The sequence below is a fragment of the Melanotaenia boesemani genome, chromosome 3, assembly GCF_017639745.1.
Source record: "Melanotaenia boesemani isolate fMelBoe1 chromosome 3, fMelBoe1.pri, whole genome shotgun sequence".
In the NCBI taxonomy this organism is placed as follows: Eukaryota; Metazoa; Chordata; class Actinopteri; order Atheriniformes; family Melanotaeniidae; genus Melanotaenia; species Melanotaenia boesemani.
Window position 1 is genome coordinate 2,467,490 of NC_055684.1, and position 26,135 is coordinate 2,493,624.

Here is a 26,135-nt window from a genome sequence, read left to right on the forward strand (position 1 = left end):
TGGAAATCCTCAGAAACTGTAAAACAGTACATGAAGGATTTTGGTCTCTGTGATGCTTGGCGCTCTCACCATCCCACACTAAGAGAATACACCTTCTTCTCTTCAGTTCACCATTCCTATTCTAGATTAGATTATTTCTTAACTAGCAGCTCGCTGATGAATGACATGTCATAAATCAGAATCCATCCTGATTAGCATTAGTGATTCACGCACCAGTATCATTCACTCTGAGAAGTAAGAGCAATAAACCAGCAACTAGAAACTGGAGATTTAATACGTCATTACTTAAAGATCCTGAGTTTATCAGCTACTTCAAAAGAGAATGGTCCTTATATCTAGAAAATAACGACTTGCCAGAAACTTCAGTGTGTGTTCTTTGGGAAGCAGGAAAAGCAGTAATGAGAGTGAAAATAACTCCTTTTCTTCTCATAAGAAAAAGAAGGGAAACTTTGAGAATTTCAGAGTTAGAACTCAGAATTAAATCCTTAGAGGAGCTTACCATGTCTCCCCAGAAGACACACACTAAATGCTATAAGGAAAAGCTAAACTTGAACTTAATGAAATAATAGATAAAAAGACGCAATTCTTTTTTTTTTTATTATTTTTTTTTTTTAACCTGTCTTGTCCCAGCATCGTTGCAAACAGAATGATTGTCTGGCTGCCGTCTGGTGCTGGGCAATTTTACTCTATCAAGCAGGGATTTATACTACATGTATAAAGTCCCTCTTGCATGACATGAAAAACCTTATTAAATCAGACTCTTAATGCTGGATGCTCGACCAGAAAGGGTGTGGGGAGTGCGGGTGGGGACTTGAAACATCATACAGAAGACCATGGTAATCCCATACTACTTACAACATATATAGCTAAGATCATCCTAGCCAGTAGGTCATTACACAGCTAGTTGGTAATAGTAACAATAATAATAATAAGAGTAAGAGTAATAATAATAATAAGAACAGAAATAATAAAAAAAAAAAAAAAAAAGGAAAAAAAAAAATATGATAATAGATATAAGTGAAACTGCTGTATTCAAGAACACGCGCAGAGAAACCTGTGTGGATGTGTTGGAGAACTCGGCCACACGGCGACGCAAAGACTGTGTGGAGACGTTCAGGAAGGAGTGACCATGCAGAGTGATCATGCAGATGCCACCTCACTTGAACAGTAGGCCAGAGTCAGGCCAGCGGGTCCCGAGACCCAGGCCACCAGCCCCCCACGCAGGCAACAGATCCCGACCGGTCCCACAGAGACGACCACTCGCCCGCCCAGGAAGGCAGCAGCAGGAGACCCCAGCAGGAGCCGCCCCGCGGACGCAGGGCACCGGCCCCGGCGGACCGAGGCCAGCAGTCCCCGACCCCCCCGGGCCACCGGCCGCCCGGGACCGACAGGGCAGAGGGCCCCGGGCCCAGGAGCGCAGGGACACCCCCCCCCCCACAGGCCGAGGGCCAGAACGCCACCCGGGGGGGACCCGGCCCGCCCAGACGGCCACCACCAGAGGCCAGCCCCACACCCCAGCGCCCAGCCGCACACACCCGAGAACCAGTCCTGCCCCCCCCCAGACCAACACACACACACACAAACACACACACTCTCCTTCCACTCCTCCATTCATCCTCCCACGCATACACCATTCAACCCTCACATACTCTGTTCTCCCACACACACACCCCATCCTTCCACCATCCATCCTTCCACACACACACCATCCTTCCTCCCACACAACTCACCATCCTTCCACCATACACTCTCCCACACCTACCCCCATCCTCCCACACACACATCATCCCTCCACCACTCATCCTCCCACACATACACCATCCTCCCTCTCATACACCATTCATCTACCTTCACACCTCCCACACACACACACACACACCATCCTTCCACTACCCATCCTCCCACACATACATCATTCTCCTACACATACACCGTCCTCCCTCTCCTACACCAAACATTCTCCCACACATACCCCATCCTCCCCACACACACACACCACCCCTCCATCACCCACTCTCCCAAACATACACCACTCCCCCACACACACACCATCCTCCCTCCCATACACCATCCATCCTCCCGCACACACACCATCCTTCCACCATCCATCCTCCCACACACTCCCCCATCCCTGCACCATACATTCTCCCACACATACCCCATCCTCCCACACATACATCATCCCTCCACCATTCATCCTCCCACACCCACACCACCCCCCCCTCCCACACACCACGCATCCACCTCCACACACCCCACCCTCCCACACACCATCCCTCCACCACCCATCCCCCCACACCCACACCACTCTCCCACCCACCCCCCCCCCCCCCCCAACACACACACACACAAACACCATCCCCCCACCACCATCCTCCCGCCACCCCACGCTGCGGGGGGACAGCCCCAGCCAGGAGGCGAGGAGACACGAGCCAGGCCCCCACCCCCCCACCCCGCCCCCGCCCCCCACTCCCCACCCCCAAAACAGCACCTTCCCCCCAGGGCCAGCAGCCAAAACCCCCCGGGACAGCCCGCCTACGCCCCCGGCCAAGGCGACAGGCCACCCGGCCCGCCCCGCCCCCGGGCCATCCATGGAGACAGGGGCGCTTGAAGACCCCATCCCCCCTCCCTCCCTCACTAGTGATGGAATATATTATGTGCTGTTTGCAATTAAAAAAAGAGGGTTAAAATTGGGGGGCAGTAACTGCATTGAGGAGGGGGCGGGGCCACCTGAGCAGTCCCACCCACCTGACCTCGCATGTTCCACCCCCCAAAACGTGTTTGTATGTTGCAAATGTTATTTGTGCTCAGTGACTAAGTGGAATTAAAAGCTGGGAGGCATGCTGCCGCTCGGCGAAGCAACTGGGCCACTATGATGACCCCCCCTGCCCCGCCCAGCGCAACAAGCACACCTCCCACAGCCCTACCTGTGTATGTAGTGAAGAGTGGGGGAGGGGAGGGGTCAGGAGATGTAGGTCCAGAGGGGAGTAGGCCTCCCCCCTGGAAGACGACCCGCCAGTGGCCTAGGGCGCCCCCGTCCCTCGCCGGCCCCGAAGGGCGTCACAGGCCCGGAGCAGGCACCCCAACCCAGGCACGCCACGAACCCCCCCAGGGGCCAGCCACCAGCCCAAGGGGCCACTTTCCTCTTTCTGAGTGGGAGGGGGGCGAGGCAAAGGAAGGGAACCCCAGGCCCACGCCCCCAACACCCGGCCAGGGCGCCCCCCAGAGGACACGTCCTAACCCCCTGCAAACGCACACATTTTTTTTTTTTTTTTTTTTTTTCCCCCCCAGCCACTCACACACCCTCTCACACACCTCTATACACCAACACCTCAATACGTGCACATACCTCCACACACACACTTCACGCACATACCTATAAACACACACACCGGTGCCCACATACACACACACTCTCATACCCCTCCATACACATACACCACTACATACGCACTCACATACATACCTGCATATACACACAAGCACCTCCATACATACTCACGCCTCCACCCACTCCTTCACTCCTCCACACACACCTCGACCTCCACGTGCACACACTCATCTATACACACCTTCACACACACCCACACACACCTCCCACATAGACCTCCACACACACACCCGCACACCACTCACACACACATACACGCACACACCTAGACCTTCATACACACCCACACACACATACAGCACACACATCCCTCTACACCCACCCACACACCAGCATACCTACAGACACACACACACATACACCCACCTATATACAAACACACCCCCACCCAGGTTCCGGGGCTGCGACCAAGCACCAGGGCACGGACCAACCCCCGGCACGGCACATCCGGACGGCCCCAGCCCCCCCCAGCAGCGGCAGACCCCCCCACCCCCAGGAGCGGGGGGAGACCCGACACCCCAGAGCCCGGGGCCCCCACCCGGCCCACCCCGGGCCCGATCGGCCACCCGGCCAGGGGCCGACGGACACCGACCCAGGCACCCCGGCAGCCACCCCCCACCGCCACGAGGCAGCCCCACCCCGGGGCCCACCCAATGCCGCCCGCCCAGGACCGGAACCCCCAGCCGACCCAGCAGCGGAGCGGCCGAGATCCCCACCCAGGAGACAACCGGAGACCCGAAGCCACCAGGGACCCCCACCCATATCCACCCCCATTCCAGCGAAGCCGCAATCCTCCACCTACATTAGGTGATGTAGCCAGTCACAGGGGACCAGAGGGAATGAAAGTCATCTGATTGGTTCCTGGAGGAGGCAGACATTGTCTCAATGCTGATGTGATCTAACAGGAGATTTCTAAACTGCTGGATAGACAAATTATTCTTATCTTTCCAGTTCACAAGAATAGTTTTCTTTGCGATGCATAAGACTGCGAGGACCAAGTTTATGGAGTGTATTCCTATGTTAGTGTCACCCAGGTCGCCCAGTAGGCAAAGTGTGGGTTTGCAGAAAAACTGGTTTTAAACCATTTGAGAGATCTTCACACACCTTAATCCAGAACCTTTGGACAGGTGTGGCAGGACCACAGCGCATGGATGTAGCTATCAGAAGTGTTCTCAGAGCAGTGTGGGCAGATATCTGATGGTGAAAGGCCCCATCCTGAACATCCTGTGTCCTGTATAATGAGTTCTATGGAGAATTTTGAATTGTATTAGTTGTATATTTGAATTCTGAGTCATTTTTAAACGTGTTTAAAACATATTTGTGACCATCTTTCTGATCAAAGTTATTAGATAAATCATCTTCCCATTTTGAAGTTGGGAGAGATATCCTGTCTTCTAGCTTTGCAAATAATCTATATATTTTTGATAATAATTTTGGAGTATTAAGATTCAAGAATTCTGCTATTCTGACAGGAAGCTGCAAGTCTAACTGTACAGGGGTATACTTCTTACATATAATTGATTTTAGTTGGTGGTACTCTAAGAATTTATTACTGATGATTCCATACTGTGAGACAATTGTGTTGAAAGATACAAAGTTTCCATTTTCTATTATCTGTCCTAACTGTTGTATTCCTTTAGTCTTCCATTGAGTGAAGTTTATCATCTTTTTGTTCTGCAGGATGTCAGGGTTGTTCCAGATGGGTGTAAGTCTACATGGAAAGAGGGAAGATCTGGTTATCTTACAGAATTCCCACCAAGCCATTAAGGAAAACGGATGTTAAGGCTTTTAAAGCACTTATATGGTTTAATGGTTGAGCTGATGAACGGCAGGTCAGAGATGACTAAGTCCTCACACAAAGCCTGCTCCACATCTAGCCACGGCTCATCCAGAGACGCAATTCTTGGTGCAAAGACTTCGCTTGGAGAATTTTGAGCATGATAACAAATGTGGAAGGTTCCTGGCTAATCAGTTAAAAACAAACAAGGAGAAAACAACCATCTCCTCTGTCAGAGATCCAGAAGGAAACATCAGCCACGACCCTGACAAGATAAATAACACTTTCAAAGAATTCTATAAAACATTACATACATCACAACTAACTACAACAGATGACAATATTGATAAATTTTTTAGTAACATTAATCTTCCACAATTAAAACATGAAAATAAAATGGTCTTGGATTCCTCCCTTTCAGTCGGCGAACTCCATGAAGCTCTCCAGCATATGCCCAACAATAAAGCCCCAGGTCCAGATGGTTACCCAGCAGAATTCTACAAAGAATTCTGGACAATGCTGGCACCCACTTTCTACAATATGATATTAGAAATAAAGGAAAAACAAAAAATACCTTCAAATATGAACCTAGCCAATATTACTCTACTATTAAAACCAGGTAAAGACCCGACACTTCCATCCAGTTACCGTCCAATTTCATTAATAAATGTAGATCTCAAAATAATTAGCAAAGCTTTGGCCGGAAGAATAGAAAAAATAACCCCTCTAATAATACATCCTGACCAAACAGGCTTTATTAAAGGTAGACATTCCTCTACTAACACGCATATTAATTAACATATATAGTTTTATTCTACTCTACATAATCTGGAATCCACAGTAATTTAGATGCAGAAAAAGCATTTGACCGAGTAAACTGGAAATTTTTATTTGCAACAATAAATAAATTTGGGTTTGGGTCATCTTTCATCGATTGGATAAAAATATTATATAACAACCCAAATGCATGTGTGAAGACCAATGATCAAACCTCTCCAAGCTTCTGTTTGCAGAGAGAAACCAGACAGGGCTGCCCGCTTTCTCCATCACTCTTTGCTATTTTTATTGAACCCCTAGCTGCTGCCATAAGACAAAATAAAGAGATTAAAGGAATCCATGCCAAAAATATAGAACATAGATAAGTCTTTATGCTGATGACATATTACTTTTCCTCCAGAACTCACCGACATCTCTCCCCAGACAATTACACTTATTAACACATTCTCATCAATATCTGACTACTCTATTAACCTGGTCAAAGATTATAGTTATGCCCATCAACTGTGACTTACAAAACATACCCAATACTACAATACAGTCTGGAAACATTAGATATTTAGGCATAAACATTTTCTCCTGGTTATCAGAACTAACAAAGCTAAATTATGTCCAGCTACTTAAAGCAATAGAGGATGATCTCTCACGGTGGAGGCGCTTACCCATATCACTCATGGGGAGGGTTGCCACAGTTAAAGTGATGGTTTTATCTAAAGTAAACTACCTGTTTTCAATGATGCCCAACCGTCCTCCAGCCATGGTATCTATATTAACAGTGTTGTCATTAAATATGTTTTGGGAGTTATTGTGCGTTAAAGAAACATAGCCACCTGGTCAGGTATCTGACACAGGCTGTTGCATTTACTGAATCAAAATTCGGAGACTGGACTCATCCTGTGTTTACATTTCTCACCCTTATTTGAATTTTGATATGAAAGGTGTAAATGAGATAATGCCACATGCTCCGACAGCTCTGAAATCATCCTGTCCTCCTCCTTTTTACCTCCATGTGCTGGAATTAATGAATGCTGATTTGAATTTAATGCTCTGTTGCTTCTCAGTTTCTGCAGACAGAGCAGTTCTGGTGTGGGATGATGAGTAAGGACCTCCTGAAAGACCTGAACTTCACTTTTATGTGCTGCAAATTTGACTGATTGCATCTCATTCAGGAAAATCACCAAAAGGCTTTTGGAAAGGAAGCTAGGAGGACATTAGTGAGAAAATGACATGTTTTTCAATGAAAACCTTTTTATTATCCCTCTAATGTTTCCACCGCAGAGACAAGGTCATATTTTTTACATTGTGTAAAGTTGTTAATGTTCATTCAAGATACTGAATCATTTCCATAGAATGACTAAATCCAGTCAGGTTTGGCCCCGCATCGTCGGGTTCACTCAGTGGATCATGGGGTACTTCATCATGAATTCTTACCTTTCAATAAGGAATATGTCACCATCTGTCAAAGTCATGCTAAGACATTTTCCAAGTGTTCAGCTTGAGACAACACAGATTTACATCAGTGTTTGCACTCCAATAAAGCAGGTCTATCATACAAATCTATAAACTCTTTTTTAAGGTACTAGTATTTTACTTCTATAGGGAAATTTAACTATAGTTAAATTTACTGAATTTAACTATTAAAAGAGTATTTATGTCATTTAAAATAGGCTAAATTCACTATCATATGTTTGAAAAGACATGGAATAAAATAGGCATATGCTCACAATTAAAATAGCTATATGTAGAGACTTGGTCTCAATTAAAACCAGAACACAGCTGCCTAGGAATCCTAGAAATGTGAAACGTATTCCTAGAAATGAGTGAAATAGTGCTAGGAATGAGTAAAGTAATCCTCAGAATGAGTCAAGTAATTATAGGAATGAGTAAAGTAATCCTAGGAATAAGTAAAGTAGTCCTACGAATGAGTGAAGTAATCTTAGGAATGAGTAAAGTAATCCTAGGAATAAGTAAAGTAATCCTAGGAATGAACGAAGTAATCCTAGGAATGAGTAAAGTAGTCCTACAAACGAGTAAAGTATTCCGAGGGAATGAGTAAAGTAGTCCTACGAATGAGTAAAGTATTCATTGGAATGAGTAAAGAAATCCTAGGAATGAGTAAAGTAGTCCTAGGAATGAGTAAAGTAGTCCTGCGAATGAGTAAAGTAATCCTAGGAATAAGTAAAGTATTCCTACGAATGAGTAAAGTAGTCCTATGAATGAGTAAAGTAATCCTAGGAATAATTAAAGTAATCCTAGGAATGAGTAAAGTAATCCTAGGAATGAGTAAAGAAGTCCTACGAATGAGTAAAGTAATACTAGGAATGAGTAAAGTAATCCTAGGAATGAGTAAAGTATTCCTAGGAATGAGTAAAGTAGTCCTACAAATGAGTAAAGTATTCAGAGGGAATGAGTAAAGTAGTCCTACGAATGAGTAAAGTATTCCTAGGAATGAGTAAAGTAATCCTAGGAATGAGTAAAGTAGTCCTACGAATGAGTAAAGTAATCCTTGGAATAAGTAAAGTAATCATCCTACGAATGAGTAAAGTATTCCTACGAATGAGTAAAAGTAGTCCTACGAATGAGTAAAGTAATCCTAGGAATAAGTAAAGTAATCCTATGAATGAGTAAAGTAATCCTAGGAATGAGTGAAGTAGTCCTACGAATGAGTAAAGTATTCCTAGGAATGAGTAAAGTAGTCCTACGAATGAGTAAAGTAATCCTAGGAATAAGTAAAGTAATCCTATGAATGAGTAAAGTAATCCTAGGAATGAGTGAAGTAGTCCTACGAATGAGTAAAGTATTCCTAGGAATGAGTAAAGTAGTCCTAGGAATGCGGCTTCCTGGTGTCTGCAAACATCTTCTGGATTGTAGTATGTCATGCTGTCTCCTGTGAGGTTGGTCTAAGCTATAAAATGACCATTGTGAAAGTAAACAGTTTGGGTAGTTTCCTTCGGTCAGCGGAGGCGCTGCTCATGCAGAGAATTTCCTGCAGAGTTTTACTTTGTTACTGAAATTAATTTCAGGCTTTAGTTTACAAAGCAACATTAAAGCAAGACCACCCACAGATGTGAAACATACCTGCTGCCTGAAACAATGTGTTTGGTCTTCTGTGCTAATCACCACTGTGATCCTGTTCTAGTGCAGCCATCAGGAACAAAATGTAATATTTCACTGCCATGTTGTGATAGCCTAATTCCCCCGGTTGCCCCTTAGCATGTGAAATGTTGCACAAAGTGACATCCAAGTACAAACAGCAGAGAAAAACTGCAGGTGTTGTAACACTCCACTGAGCTCTGGATAATTCTGACGTGTTTTTGTTTGATTAACGCAGCATTAAACCATCGGAGCGTCCTGTACACCTGCGCCGTCAATGCTGCACTTCCCTCAAAGCTGCAGCATTTTTCAGTGACAGCTCGACTTATCTGGCCTCTTTTTCTCCGTGTACCCACCTGTGGTAGTCACAACAACCCGCCCACCCCCTTCCTAACGCTCTGTTTTGACAGAGAGAAGAAAAAACAGCTGCTGGAAGTGTACGGCAAAGATTCATGTAAAAGGTTGCTGAGGTGTTGGCTGACACAATCAAAATGCAATCCATTAAGAGCTTGGAGATGATAGCAGCAGCAGTTTGTAACTCATCAGCTTTGTTAATGGTCCGTCTTAATGCTCGCTGTTAGCTGATGTCATGGCACGCCGGTTGAGCCTGAATACAAGTAGGAATGTGTTCTGCCGTGACATGCAGCGATTACGGAAAACGGGATCATTCTATAATCACATCTCAATAACTCACTTCAACGTGCATTACTGGGTTTTATGCGAGAAGTGACAGCTTGCCTGAATAGAAATGTCTTAGATGGGAAAACTCCAACTAAGATTCTTACCAAGGAACTTAATTTACTTCAGAAAAACAAGGAGAAAAAGAAGGAACAGAAAACTCAGCATTGATGGATGGCCAGGCCATGAGGCTGGGTAGTAAGAAAATAAAACAGCATGAGTTTGGATCATGCAGAGTTCATTAAATATTGTTCTTATATAGATCTCATAATTCATTCTTTGACGTAACAAAACAGAAAATTCTCACAAGCTTTAAACGTTTCCATGTCATCACTGCTAGTAGCACACAGCAGCTAGCAAGCTGCACACCTGGATACAGGACAAGGTCATTATTATACATGTTTCCCTCAACTGTTAGCAGGCAAAATGGAGCTTTTGATAAACTACTGATACAACAATTTAATAAAAATCATCAGGTCATATTTATTCCCAGGGTGAATGTTACATCCAGGGTGATGTTCATCACGATGTAAAAAGTAGTTCCAGGGTGATGTTTAACATGGTGTAAAAAGTAGTTCCAGGGTGGTGTTCGGCACAGTGTAAAAAGTAGTTCCAGGGTGATGTTCGGCACAGTGTAAAAAGTAGTTCCAGGGTGGTGTTCGGCACAGTGTAAAAAGTAGTTCCAGGGTGATGTTCTGCACGGTGTAAAAAGTAGTTCCAGGGTGATGTTCATCACGATGTAAAAAGTAGTTCCAGGATGATGTTCAGCATGGTGTAAAAAGTAGTTCCAGGGTGATGTTCAGCACAGTGGCTCAGGCGGTAGAGCAGGTCGTCCAATGATCAGAAGGTCGGCGGTTCGATTCCCGCTCCCGCAGTCATCTGTCGTTGTGTCCTTGGGCAAGACACTTAACCCTCCTTGCCTCCAGTGTTGGCATCGCTGGTGTATGAATGTGTGGATGAATGTTCGGTGATGGTCGGAGAGGCCGTAGGCGCAGACTGGCAGCCACGTTTCCGTCAGCTTGCCCCAGGGCAGCTGTGGCTACACACGTAGTTTACCATCACCAGGTATGAGTGAGGAGTGGATGAATAATGGATTCACACAATGTAAAGCGCTTTGGGTGCCTTGAAAAGCGCTATATAAATCTAATCCATTATTATTATTACAATGTAAAAAGTAGTTCCAGGGTGATGTTCAGCACGGTGTAAAAAGTAGTTCCAGGGTGATGTTCATCACGATGTAAAAAGTAGTTCCAGGATGATGTTCAGCACGATGTAAAAAGTAGTTCCAGGGTGATGTTCATCACGATGTAAAAAGTAGTTCCAGGATGATGTTCAGCATGGTGTAAAAGTAGTTCCAGGATGATGTTCAGCATGGTGTAAAAAGTAGTTCCAGGGTGATGTTCAGCACGATGTAAAAAGTAGTTCCAGGGTGATGTTCAGCACTGTGTAAAAAGTAGTTCCAGGGTGATGTTCATCACGATGTAAAAAGTAGTTCCAGGGTGATGTTCATCACGATGTAAAAAGTAGTTCCAGGGTGATGTTCAGCATGGTGTAAAAAGTAGTTCCAGGGTGATGTTCAGCATCGTGTAAAAAGTAGTTCCAGGGTGGTGTTCGGCACGGTGTAAAAAGTAGTTCCAGGGTGGTGTTCGGCACGGTGTAAAAAGTAGTTCCAGGGTGATGTTCAGCACGGTGTAAAAAGTAGTTCCAGGTGATGTTCAGCACAGTGTAAAAAGTAGTTCCAGGGTGATGTCCAGCACGGTGTAAAAAGTAGTTCCAGGGTGATGTTCAGCATCGTGTAAAAAGTAGTTCCAGGGTGGTGTTTCGGCACGGTGTAAAAAGTAGTTCCAGGGTGGTGTTTCGGCACGGTGTAAAAAGTAGTTCCAGGGTGATGTTCAGCACGGTGTAAAAAGTAGTTCCAGGGTGATGTTCAGCATGGTGTAGCATCTCTTCTTCTAACATGTCTGGAAACATCTGGGAAGTGACGAGACCAGGTGCTGAGTTTTAGGAGAGGAATGTTTCCCATTCTGGTCTGATGCAGGATTCTAGCTGATCTACAGTCCTGGACCTTGGTTGTTGGATTTCTGCTTCCATGATGCTCCAGATGTTGTGTACTGGTGAAAGGCCTGGACTGCAGGCAGGCCAGTTTCAGCAGCCGGACTCTTCTCCTGTGAAGCCATGCTGCTGTGATGGATGCAGGATGTGGTTCAGCATCGTCTTGCTGAAATCTGCAAGGCCTTCCCTGAAAGAGACGTTGTCTGGATGGGAGCAGATGTTGCTCTAAAACCTCCATGTACTTTTCAGCATTGATGGAGCTTCACAGATGTGGAAGCTGCCCACGCCATAGGCACTAATGCAGCCCCATCCCATCAGAGATGCAGCTTTTCACCTGTCCCACTGATAACAAGCTGGATGCTCCCTCTCCTCTTTAGTCTGCAGGACACGCCATCCATGCTTTCCACAAACTAGTTCACACTCTGCATGATGGAGCTTTAACCTGCATTTGTGGGTTTCAGGGTGAACTGTGTTCACAGACAGTGGTTTCTGGAAGTTTCCTGAGTCGATGCAGTGGTTTCCAGTAGAGAATCATGTCTGCTTTTAATGCAGAAGATCACCAGCATCCAGCCTTGTCCCATGCACACAGAGATTCCTCCTGGTTCTCTAAATCTTATGATATTTTACACCGTAGATGGTGGATCTTCAAAGTCTGAGGAACATTGTTTCACAGTTTGTCTGAGACTGGTGAACCTCTGTGTTTCTTCTTACAATCTATACACTTTCAACCCTTACATTAGCCAGTTAATGTAGAAAACACAGAACGGATGTGCTAATGGATAACAAGTTATAGGAATACTTGGTTTTATTGGCATGATGATATTTGAGATGTGATTTTTGTCTGTGGGAAACTGAGTAAGGAAATCACCACTTTGCAACCTTTCAGCATTTGTTATAAAACTGCTAGTTTTCTAGACCTGCAGACTGAGAGTTGGGTGGCTACAGCACAGGCTAGATGTGTAGATAGATCATCCTTAATGGACGTTTCTGCAAAAATAGATAAATGACCTGCAACAACAATAGAAATAACATTTTATAATGTTGTTCTAAATGGTTAGGTTTACTTTAATCAGGACCAAGATATGATCTTTTTTTCATTTTCTATCTTTTTTTCTCTCTGCTGTTTTAGTCTGTTGGTAAAGATTCTTGCAGGTCAGAGTGATGCTATGAGCTTACATGAACTGGATTTCTTTTTATTGTTTTTGGAATACATTTCACCTGTCATCTGAAGGGTTTCTCCAGTTCTAACTGGACCAGGGATGGACAGTCCTGGTTCTGGAGGACCACTGTCCTCAGGTTTTACATCAGGGATCCTTAATTCTGGTCCCTAAGGGCCACCATCCTACAGGTTTTAGATGTTTCCTGCTGCAACACACCTGATTGTGATTAATGGGTCATTGTTCAGAATGACCACAAGCAGTTGGATCCATTTAATTTTAAACCAAGTTTGTTGGAGCAGGAAACTCAAACCTGCAGGATGGTGGCCCTTAGGGACCAGAATTAAGGATCCCTGATCTAAAACCTTCAGGACGGTGACCCTTGAGCACCAGAGTTGACCATCCCTGAGCTAGACAGTGGGGAGTTTTGGCTTATCAAAGCAATTTTAATGAATTTATGAACATTTCTGAGACACTGGGACTAAGGAGATAGTTTTTGTTTTTTTCTGATTAAGATTTTAATCCCAGTATAAACCAGTCTGTAGCAGCTTTTAATCTCAGTATAAACCAGTGTGTAGCAGCTTTTAATCCCGAACAGGTGTGGACATGCTCATTGCCCCCCGACTTGGCACCTGTACGGTGGGGTTTACCCCGGTGGACGAAAGGGTAGCCTCCCTCCGCCTTCGGGTGGGGGGCGGGTCCTGACTGTTGTCTGTGCTTATGCACCAAATAGCAGTTCAGAGTACCCACCCTTTTTGGAGTCCTTGGGGGGGTTCTGCTGGGGGACTTCAGTGCTCATGTGGGCAATGACAGCGAGACCTGGAGGGGCGTGATTGGGAGGAACGGCCCCCCGAATCTAAATCTGAGTGGTGCTTTGTTGTTGGACTTCTGTGCTCGTCATGGACTGTCCATAACGAACACCTTGTTCAGACATAAGAGTGTCCACATGTGCACTTGGCAACAGAGCACTCTAGGCTGCAGTTCGATGATCGACTTTATAGTCGTGTCGTCGGACTTGTGGCCGCATGTCCTGGACACTCGGGTGAAGAGAAGGGCGGGGCTGCCAACTGATCACCACCTGGTGGTGAGTTGGCTCAGATGGTGGGGGAGGATGCTCGTCAGGCCTGGCAGACCCAGACGTGTTGTGCGGGTCTGCTGGGAATGTCTGGCAGAGTCCACTGTTAGAAAGGGTTTCAACTCCCATCTCCGGCACAGCTTCAACCATGTCCCGGGTGAGGCGGGGGACATTGAGTCCGAATGGGCTGTGATCCGTGCCTCTATTGTCGAGGCAGACAGCCGCAGCTGTGGCCATAAGGTCGTCGGTGCCTGTTGTGGCAGTAACCCCCAAACACGTTGGTGAACACCGGCAGTAAGGGATGCCGTCAAGCTGAAGAAGGAGTCCTATCAAGCCTTTTTGGCTTGTGGGACTCCAAAGACAGCTGATGGGTATCGGTGGGCTAAGTGGAGCGCAGCTTCGGCGGTCGCTAAGGCAAAAACTCTGGCATGGGAGGAGTTTGGAGAGGGTATGCTCCAACTACAGGAGGATCACACTCCTCAGCCTCCCCGGTAAGGTCTATTCAGGGGTGCTTGAGAGGAGGGTCCCGTCGGATAGTCGAACCTCGGATTGAGGAGGAGCAGTGTGGTTTTCGTCCCGGTTGTGGAACAGTGGACCAGCGGACCAGCTCTACACCCTCTTCGGGGTCTTTGAGGGGGCATGGGAGTTTGCCCAACCAATCTACATGTGTTTTGTGGACTTGGAGAAGGCATTCGACCGTGTTCTCCCCGGGGACTCTTGTGGGGGGGTACTCCGGGAGTATGGAGTGCCGGACTCGCTTGTACAAGCTGTTCGGTCCCTGTACGACCGGTGTCAGAGCTTGGTCCGCATTGCCGGCAGTAAATCAGAATCGTTTCCAGTGCGGGTTGCACTCCACCAAGGGTGCCCTCTGTCATAGATTATGTTCATAACCTTTATGGACAGAATTTCTAGGCGCAGCCAAGGTGTTGAGGGGATCCGGTTCGGTGGCCTCAGGATTGGGTCTCTGCTCTTTGCGGATGATGTGGTTCTGTTGGCTTCATCGGGCCGTGATCTTCAGCTCTCACTGGAGCGATTTGCAGCTGAGTGTGAAGCGGCTGGGATGAGAATCAGCACCTCCAAATCCAAGACCACGGTCCTCAGCCAGAAAAGGGTGGAGCGCTCTCTCTGGGTCTGCAATAGGGTCCTGCCCCAAGTGGAGGAGTTCACGTATCTCGAGGTCTTGTTCACGAGTGAAGGAAGGATGGAGCGGGAGATCGACAGGCAGATCGGTGCGGCGTCTGCAGTGATGCGGACTCTGCATCGGTCTGTCGTGGTGAAGAAGGAGCTGAGCCAAAAGGCAAAGCTCTCGATTTACCGGTCAATCTACGTTCCTACCCTCACCTATGGTCATGAGCTGTGGTTAATGACCAAAAGGACTAGATCGCGAATACAAGCGGCTGAAATGAGTTTTCTCCGCAGGTTGGCCGGGATCTCCCTTAGAGGTAGGGTGAGAAGCTCAGTGATCCGGGAGGGGCTCAGAGTAGAGTCGCTGCTCCTCCACATCGAGAGGAGCCAGATGAGGTGGCTCATGCATCTGGTTAGGATGCCTCCTGGACACCTCCCTGGTGGGATGTCCCACCGGAAAGAGGCCCCGGGGAAGACCCAGGACATGCTGGACGGACTACATCTCGTGGCTGGCCTGGGAACGCCTCGGGATCCCTCCGGATGAGCTGGTGAATGTGGCCGGGGAGAGGGAAGTCTGGGTTTCCCTGCTTAGGCAGCTGCCCCCGCAACCCGACTCCGGATAAGCGGCAGAAAATGGATGGATGGATGGATGGATGGATGGATGGATGGATGGATGGATGGATGGATAAACCAGTGTGTAGCAGGTTTTAGTCACAGTATAAACCAGTCTATAGCAGCTGTCAGATTGGGAGGTAAAATGATGTAAAATGAATGTATGAATAGATGTAGCAGCATAAAGGCCGACCAGAAGAAGAAAGCAGAATTTATTACTAACAGAACTTTGTAGAAATAACACACAGATCAACAGTGACCAAGCCTTTTCTCATCTCATCATTCTCTCAAGTCTTGGCTTTCAGGAGAAAAAATATTGTTATTGAACCAAACACACAACAGAAACTATTTCCATGTTTCCACTTTTTCCTCATTTCCAGTTATTCCTGCTACAATTTACCTGCTATCCTCACTAAACCAACTCCAGCTCAGCTGCTTTGTGGCGCCACCGTGCATCAGAAACGTCTTCTTGGCTTTATTCCAGCCATAGAGGAGCATTATTTTTCTTCTTTTCACACACACATAGAACTTTCTGCTCACTGGTTGATCTTTGGCTGCTCCTGATTGGACGTTACCGTCAATCTAAGCTCTCTGATTGGTGGAAAGTCTGACAGGAAATGGCTTCATCATCATGTCCAGGTCTAAATAGAGGTCTCTTAGCAACATAGTAGTGATGGTGATGTTTTTATGGTGAAATGTGATTAATGATGCTGTTATCATGGATCATTGTGGATTTACCAGATAGAGTCTCTGAATAAAACTACATTTAGTGGCTGGATTGTAAACCTCCTGGATGGGATAGAAATGCCTGGAAAACTTCTGTAGATCAGCTAAAGGGTAAAATACCCATCACGGTTTACCCACAGAGCTACACACCACTGCTCCTGGTGGTGGAGGAGAGAGCTCTCGGAGATCTGGTGGAGGTTTAAGGCTTAAGGAGTAAAAGCAGGAGAATACCAGCACATCACATAACCCAACACTCCAACAACACTAACGTCACCAGTTCTGGATCAAACATGGTTGGACATAGATCCATCCTCATCTTCTTGATGGCAGTCTAGTGGAGTTTTTAGGCTTAAAAGTGCAGTTTCATTTAATCAGATCATGGAGCTTTAATCCTGGATAGGAGTTAAGTCAAAGCCTAATGTTGCTTCAGCTTTTACAAAGAAAGAGATGCATTTACAGGGAAGTAGTGACTTTGAAGCCCTCCTCCTTCCACATGTTGTGTTAACATCATCTCACCAGGGCTGGATTTAACTAGGGGAGGTTCAGATGTAGTGGATGAGTGACATGAACCTTCGCTGGCCTCTCCCAGAGAGGACATGCTGATTAGGTAATCACCTGTGTACACAAAGCCTGCAAGCTCCTCTACCTCCATATCCTCTTTGACAGACATGAGGGGAAGAGTCGGTTCTGCTTTCACACCCTTGTCATGGCAGCGTGGATAACAGCTCGGCTGCAGCAGGAGAGGATAAAACATATTTACTGTTTGAACAGTCACCAGGTGAGGTCTGCCGTCCAGCAGGGAAGAAAGGGAACGATGAAAAGTTGATCTGTTAATGCAACCAGGTACAGGCTTATTACTACGTAAACTCTGTCACTACAGGCTTATAAAGAAATGTTTTTGTGTTTTATTCTTCTTTTACCAAAACATTTATCATGAGCGGCTCGGCAGTTATTTATCACTGATCTCAGTAACTGCTGAATGTAAATGTTATGTCAGGGCTCAGGCCGCCTGTGTTGTCCTTCATGAAAGCTAATTAGCTTAACGCAGCTAACAGATGAGCCGGCTGGGTAAGAGGCTGACGTGGCTCAGACCTGTCACTGCTCTGCAAATTGATTCAGCGGCACGCTCCACGCTGAATAAAACCAGCGGTGGGTGGGGGGCGCCCAGAGACCGCCGCTCCATTCATTAATCACTGAGGTAAACAGGCCATCCAGTGACACCTGGTCGGGTTAATGCCCGGGACCTCGGAGTAATTACCATCCTGCTCCCCAGCCGGCCTCAGACAGCCACTCACACGAAGCTTTGTGATTGTAAAGGAAATGGGAATTAGCAGGAACGTTCCAGAAAGGCGGCCTTTCTGGTGGCAGAGAGGGCTGCAAAAGAAGGAGCGAGAAGGAAAAAAAAGTCCTGATTGGAGTTTTCCCCAACAGGGCATATGACGGGGGGGAGGCAGGGGGTCAGGCCCAAACCAAATTAGAAGTGTCTGTTATTTGAAACCAAACTAAAGCAGAAGCAGCAGTAAACGATTTCCCCAATGCTGGACAGCCTTTCTGAGGCCACGTCGCAATTAGTGGTTTGTTTCTTCTAGACTGAAATATGGCCATAATTCATAGCTTTCAACCCAGTTCATTGGGAAGATGTATTGGCTGGCCAAAGTGAGGAGGTAATTGTAACACATGATATGGCAATTTGTTACCCAAGAAGCCAGTACACAAGGTATTTGCATGGACATGCATCGTGCTGTGCTGGTATTCCAGGGAATAAAAGCCATTTGTTTCCAGTCGGATGTAACTGAGAAGTGCCTGTTGGAGTTATTCTACATCTATTCATTAGAGAAGCATGAGGCATAAAACGCTGCTGTGTTGCTCAGCTTGCAATGGTTCCCCTTCATGTCAAAATAAGTAAAAATGAGATGCAGCTTAAACATCCTGTTTTCCAGAACCTGGATGCAGACGGCCTTCACGTCCTCACCGCTTCATTTCCTGCTCAGGAAACAGAAGTCGCTTTAAAAAGCCAACTGGGTGTTTGTCATATCATCCTGAGTCAAACATGACTTTATTCTGTTCAATAAAATCATGTTTTAGAGTTGAACTGAGTTACATGGTGCAGTTTTAGCCAGTGAATGCGTTCAGTGAACTGAACGAAACGTATTTGCAGGTAAAGAACTTGAACAGGAACTCAACAGGTCCTGCAACAGCCTGCCTACATTTCCCCAGTGCTGCGCCTACTTCACATTACCCACAATGCACTGCAACTCCAACATAACAGACCAGCAAAGCACCGTGGCACCACACCGGCGCAACACACCACCGCAACTCACCGCCGCAACTCACCACCGCAACACACCGCCGCAACTCACCACCGCAACGCACCACCGCAACTTACGGCCGCAACTCACCACCACAACAAAACAGGGTAAATCTCAAGTATTGATCTTATTACACTGGGATTTGTCAATAACAATGTTCCAGTCAACGGTACTGATATTTGGATTGATCCACCCACTACTACCTGAGCCTGCAGTCAGATCCTGGTTAATACCTGTACAGATCAAGTAAGGTATAATGCTCTCCGAGGTGGCCATTATCATAAATTAATGGACTTCGCGTTGGGTGGTTCATGCCTCCGCGAAGTAAATTAATTTGTGATAATGGCCACCTCGGAGGGCATTATCCCGCTTATACTATGGTCCATTAAGAAAGAAAAAATATTAAATAAATTAATAATGTGTTGATGTTGTTTTTTACCAGTAAAATCGTACGTTTTTCACAAGGAGCGGCTGAGTAGACTATTTCGTTGCCAAGGCTACCGGCTCTGACACAGAACCTGCAGCTCGGTCGGTCAGCTGGTGTATTAGATCTGATCAGTGGAGGGAAGGGAGATGATTGCTTAACGTTATGTGACGTGACAAAAAGTGTCATTTCAGAGGGCGGGTGCAGCTTCTGCTGCACAGTTACCAACTACCATTTAGTCAGCGCAATAATTTACAGCAATAAGGCTCTTTGGCCGGAACTTCTTTTATAGATGTCCATTATCACTTTTTAATGGACACCCTCCAGCCAATCAGAATCGAGTATTCACCCAGACCACGGTATAAATTCCAGTAATTCATGAACTAACCCAGAATATTTTATATATACTTCAGTCAAATAAATTCTTTCTCACTGAACTAAAACCTTTGATTTAGTTGGAAATTATTTCTATCATTTTAATGTGTTTACCTGACAAGTAAATTATTTAAGTGTAGTCTGATTACAGCAGCCGAACGCAGACATAGTTTAATAGCTCTGGACCTTGCTGAGCATGCTCGCTGTCCTCGGGTCCGTTCTTTCCTGCAGATTAACAAGCTGATCTTCCTGCAATGACTCATTACACTCTGGATGTCATAATTACTGTGCGAAGTAATGATCTAAATACAAGTGTTTCCACTCATAATGACTCTTTCATTTTCCAGAAGGTTGACCTGGCTCAGCAGCGCTCAGCTCTTTTCCAAAGTGGATGCAGAACATTAAACCACTTTTTCCTCCTTTTTTTTCTCTTCTTCTGCCGTCACAACATTTACAGTAAAACTTCCCCAGCGATAGTCCTGAGGTCAGGCTTCCTCTCAAACACAGCTGCTTAAATGTGGCTTCATGGAGAGATATCATGTTGTAATAAGCTGCAGATTAAAGTTTAGTGTTCGCATTGCAGCTTGCAGCCTCTGCCTGCACCACCGGGGCTATTACACCAGTCCCTTAATGACACTTAATGATTTAATAGTGCAGAAATCATGGAAACAAAGTGATACATGACTTACTCATGTTGACATTTAACAGACCCAGAGTTCTGTGTGGGAGGAGGGACCACATGCTTCCCTCACTTTGCTCTGTCAAATCAGCTAAATCAGGTACGTAAACTACCTGTAACCATCCAGTTCGGCTGAGACGTTGCACATGCATGAGCAGTGATTTAGATGTGCCAGAGATAAGAAAGGCTAGAATCCACCTGCAGTACCTGAACAGGTGTTAGAGTTTTATGTTAATTAAACACATGAAAAACAGACACATAAACACACAGAAGAGTTCACGTCTGAAACCAGAAGATGGTCATGAGTTTCATTAGTTTCAGACTTAAAACAAACCAGCAACACAAATAAGTTTTGTTTAAACTGTAAAAGTGTCAAATTCCACCAGAATTTCTGGAAATAAGTTTCTACTGACCTCCACTGTAAAATATAACTAGTTAAATTTAATTATTATTACAGTAATTATTACATTATCGTTGCTGCAGGGATCAATCACAGCATCGAGGTGGACCATTTAGATAAAACCAGAGCTTCTGGCTCCATATAAGTTCACTGGCAGCTTACAGTACCAATTATTGGTATTTAGCGTGCACAACAACACAAATACTGAAAACCTGGTTTCCTCTAAAAGCTGTGTATTTATAGGATTTTATCTGTAATATATTTACAACATTTCATGTTGTTTTTCTTAACTTTGCTTCTTCCACTTGTTTCTGTAAAATGATCAAGGTCCAGCTATATCAGAAAACATTCTACAGAAAAAAACAGATAAAATATTGAGTAGATTAGATGTTACTGAAGTCTGTACGGCCCTTTCACTGCAGCACACTGATGTTTTCAGACTAAATCTGCTCTGGCATGTCTCACTCCTGCACACATCTGCCTGGCTGCAGCCCAACCCCTGATAAATGGAAAACTAAACTTAGCATCCTCAACACATGGACATTTCCTTCTCGAAAGGCAAAATCTTACATGTGGTTTGCAATAAATGAGGCCTCAAGTACTCTTAAAGTCACAGTAAGTGTGGATATTTGCCACTTGAGCAGAGTAGCTGCAGAGGAACTGAAGGGGCCTAAATCCATGATGTGGACCAGAATCAACAGTCCAGTCTCTGACATGGATTTTTATTTAAAATATGGCTGTAAAATGGAGCAGCTAACATGCAGCTGAGGAGGATGGATGATGTGCTCGTGATCACATAGCCAGCATGTTAGAGAATAAACTCATTAAACAGCAGCTCTTACATCTGCATTTCTAAACATTTAAATCCATTCCTGAACATCTGCACAGAAACTGTGTGAAAAAGTCAGGATTTCTGGAACGAAACAGGTGGTGAAAGGTCTAAAAATCAACTGAACGCGGTGGATTTCTGGGGCCTCATTTATCAAACTGTGCATAGCAAAGCAAACTGCAGGTGGCATGGTGCATTTCTACTTTCAGGTTTACATGGTGGCTGTAAATGGTCAGGTGGACGACTGTAATACATATTCATCACATCATTTCCATGATGGCTCGGGAGGGAAAAAGAGGGAAGAAGAGGAATTTTTCGGGGTGTGAGACAGAGATCCTGATGGACCACATTGGAAAACATAAAAATGTTTAATTGGTGGGCACGATGTGGACATTCTGGTGTCAGAAAGACAGAATAGTGGCAAATGTAAGTCGCTTTGGATAAAAGCGTCTGCTAAATGACTGTAGAATAGAATAGAATAGAATAGAATAGAATAGCAGGTGGAGATGCTGTCATCACAGTGTCAGAAGGGAAGAAATGCATGAATGGATATCTCAGTCGGTAGAACATCCGTCTGTCATGCGGAAGACCAAAGTTTGATTCCCACTGAGGTGAACAGTAACACCTTGTGTTCAGCTGTGGGTGGAGAGGGTGAGGTCAGAGACTCCACCCACCCCCACAGCAGTCGTGTCCTCAGAAGAAGTCCTGCAGGTGCAGAGGGAACCATTACCGCTATTAACCAGGTTTAATATGGATGGAAACTGGGACAATAATTATAAAAGCATTGTGTAAGAATAAATAAATAAAGGAAATCCACCTCTTGTGTGTTTCGTAAGCGTTGCATCACTTCTAGACCTCCAGTCTGTCCCACTCTGCTGGATCTCAGAATAAATGACTGAAGCTTTCTTTTCTTTTACTGACTGGTAAAAGAAAGACTCTCTACCTCATCTTCTCCTTGGTTTATTCTGGACCGTTGGTGTTGCCGTTTCCCGTTTTCCCAGATTCTGTGCGTATGCCATGAAGGTAGGAACATTCTCCTGCCAAGTTTGGTTTTTATAAATCCCAAAAGTTGACTTTATTTAGCGTACACTGGTTTTTGTACCTACGCCAGCTTTAGAAATGAGGCCCATTGTGTGTGTGTGTGTGTGTGTGGGTGGGGGATGTTACATGCAGCTGGTTTAAGTCATGATTATCAGACAGGTTTCAGTTTGTTCATGTAAACGAGTCTGCAGCTCAACAGTCACAGAGATGCAGATTTATCAGCCAGCAAAGCATTTATTTATTTACAGTGTTAAACTAGATCGATTATACAAATATCTGAAAGGTCTGGATAACCTGTAATGTTTTCATTCGTGTTGTTTTTTATTTATTGCTTCTAAACTTCTTGTATCTGGATTTAAATAATCCAGAAACACGGTAATCCTAATAAACTCAACAGCCACTTAACTGGGACCATTTTCTGTCCGAACTGCTTTAATTCTGGTGTTGGAAACACTCCTCAGACATTTTGTCTTCTTTTTTTTAACGAATTCACTGTTTTTATTTTAAGACAAAGTTTAAAACAACTTTGATGAAACTTTGTCAAAAAAGAAAAAGTGTGAATATTTTCACAGAAAGAAGACAAAATGAACCTATTTGAGACAAAAAAAAAAAAAAAAAAAAAAACTCAGATTAATAAGAAGGACACAGAGCAGAAAGTTAAAAGGTTTTTATTAGAAATCCTCCTGAGAAATGATGAGAGTTGGTAGCATCTCTGTTAACACAGCCGGCAACATCTTCATGCATTTCTCCTCTCACACATGCTGCTTTTACTCTATTATTTGATTTATCTATTATATATTATATATATGATCATTTTAAACATAATAAATATTTATTAATAAATGTTATTAACTACAGGGCCGTTTCTAGCTATGAGGGGGCCCTATGGAAGATGCAGTTTGGGGCCCCTAGTTTGTCCAAGGATCCATGAATTTGCCTCCATCTATCACACTTCACAAGCTAAACAGGCTTTCCTCAGAGCAATGATTCACCACCACAACAGTCCAAATATTTATTAGTCACTTAGTAAATAATGAGTGTTTTCTATTAAATCAGCAGCAAATGTCTAATTAGGGGCCAGTAAAATACACAGTAGACTTAATAAATTATCCTAATGATCCTAAAGATCATTAGATCCATGAGAAAGCAAAAAGTTTGATTTATCAAATACATATAAAAACACTTGCAGGGCCCCCTGGTGGCTTGTGGGGCCCCTGGTGGCTTGCGGGGCCTCCTGGTGGCTTGTGGGGCCCCTGGTGGCTCGAGGGGCATCCTGGTGGCTTACGGGCTCCCTGGTGGCTCGAGGGGCCTCCTGGTGGCTTGCAGGCTCCCTGGTGGCTTGCGGGGCCCCTGGTGGCTTGCGGGGCCCCTGGTGGCTTGTGGGGCCCCTGGTGGCTTGCAGGGCCCCTGTTGGCTTGCGGGGCCCCTGGTGGCTTGTGGGGCCCCTGGTGGCTTGCGGGGCCTCCTGGTGGTTTGCGGGGCCTCCTGGTGGCTTGTGGGGCCTCTTGGTGGCTTGTGGGGCCCCTGGTGGCTTGAGGGGCCTCCTGGTGGCTTGCGGGACCTCCTGGTGGCTTGTGGGGCCCCTGGTGGCTTGTTGGTCCAGAAAAGTTTGCACTGATCTGCTTTCTGCTTGTCTTATTTTTGTTTTATTGCTGCAGCTCAGAGCCGACGTATGAAGGAAGCCCCGTAGGATGTTGGTTTCATAGAGAGATTGAAGCTCCACTTTATTAATAAACCACTGTTAAAACAACACAGTTAAGCGAAGTCTTTTACACAAACATAAGAACAATAAAATAATATAAAATTTAATTAAAAGAAGTAATAAAAAGAAAATAGTAAAAACCAGCATCTTAAACTCACTTAAAAATCAAAGAGAAAAAGTTGTTTTAAGAGATGATTTTAAAGCAGCAAGTGAAGAGGCCTTCCTGATGTGCAACGGCAGCTGGTTCTACAGTCTCGGTACAGAGAAGCTTGCCACCTCTAAGTTTCTCTTTGTTATGGGGATGGTCCCTGTCTGCTGAGATGAGGGGACGCCAAGTAGTCTGAGAGATACTGTGGAGGGAGAGGGTGGAGGGACTTAAAAACCAATGAAAGAATTTTTAAATCAACTCTAAAATGAATGGGGAGTCAGTGACATGAAGCCAGGACCGAGTCATGTGCTTTTGTGTATTTGTGCCTATAAAAAGTCAATCAGCAGTATTTTGGAGAAGCTGTAGCTGACTGACAGAGGTCTGGCTGAGCCCAGCGTAAAGTGCGTTGCAGTAGTCTAAAGCAGTTGTTATAAAAGCATAAATTAAAATCTCATGATGATGCCAAGAAAGAAGTGGTTTCCACTTGTCTTAACTGAAAGAAGCTGGAGGTTTTCTTTCCTGGGTCTGATCCAGTCCATTGGTTTCCTTAGCTAGGCAATTACGTTTATGAATTAGTGGACTCTTATTATTTGAATTGAGTTGGACCGTGTCTGTAAATGTGAGATGACTTTGTTGTTAATTGGACCTGTATGAATAAAACTGGATTGAATTTGAATTTGATGACAGAAAAAACGATAATCCCAAATGTTGTACCAATGTAATGCCATATTTTTCCCTTTTACTTGTCTACATCTACAAGAAAACTGCCATCACCTCTCTTTCATGTGAATGCTGTATAGCTAACCTGCTAGCTGGTTAGCTAACACCAAACATGCTTCCATGCTCTGTATTACTGGGTTGTATCCTGTCTCTTAGCTGCAGACTAGCCAGGTTTCAGGCTAGCGGTAATTGCATGCAAATGAAGGAGTCAGTCAGCGCGGAGCGATGTTGTGGTTCTTGCAACACATTTCTCCATCTGCTCCCACGGTTGATTTTGGCTAAGTCAATCAGCAAAATAAACTTGGAGGAATTCCCTGTTGTAAACTGAGCTGCTATGAGCTGAGACACAGTGAAAGGAGGGCAAGGCCCCTCAGGCTCCTACACATGGAGGCCCCCGCATTAGTGGTTCAACAAAGAAGAAGGAAAGTGTATTTTCTTGAACTTTGTGTGATTTACATTGTTAAAATGGAGAGCTGCAGAGTTTTATTGATCGGACTTTGATGAGCACACAGTAAGAAGAGGTAAATCTACTAGCATGGCGCTCCCCTCTGTAGCTCCTGATTTTATTTCAGATTAGACCTGAATCTTGTTTAATGGAAGACATTTAATTTTGTCTGTGTAATTTCCTGCTCAGTGTGACAGCTTTCCATTAGGAGGAAAATGGATTTTAATAGCAGCTATTTTCGTTTCAGAAAAGTGAAGCACAAAAGTGCAAAAGTGCTTCATCCTGACGGCACTGCCATCATCACACTCTTTTTGAAGATGGATGAAATGGCCTTTTAAGAGTCTGCATGAAGAAGTGCAGAGACCTTGATGAAATATGCCTTGTATACAATCGAGATTTTATTACTCACTGTTTGAAACAAGGTCATCATCACAGTTTTCCACTGGGTGCCTAATGTAAATTCCTGCACAGTGTTTATAATTTTCTAAACAGGTGATTCACTCAGTCAAAGAGGAGGCTCTGTTTTCCATAGATCCTCAGCTAAACCTGCTATTACAGGCTGCATCAGAAAGCTACAAGCTAACCACGCTTCTCTGGAAA

General features: G+C 45.1%; 1 long non-coding RNA gene across 1 annotated transcript; it reads right to left on the reverse strand.

Moving 5' to 3' along the window:
- Nucleotides 1-24,170: 24,170 nt before the first annotated feature.
- On the reverse strand, nt 24,171-24,516 carry LOC121636207. Its single transcript, XR_006009688.1, has 2 exons — nt 24,381-24,516; nt 24,171-24,258 (listed from the first exon to the last, which is right to left on the reverse strand). It is a non-coding gene; the product is annotated as an uncharacterized LOC121636207 (long non-coding RNA).
- Between the last annotated feature and the right edge of the window lie 1,619 nt (nt 24,517-26,135).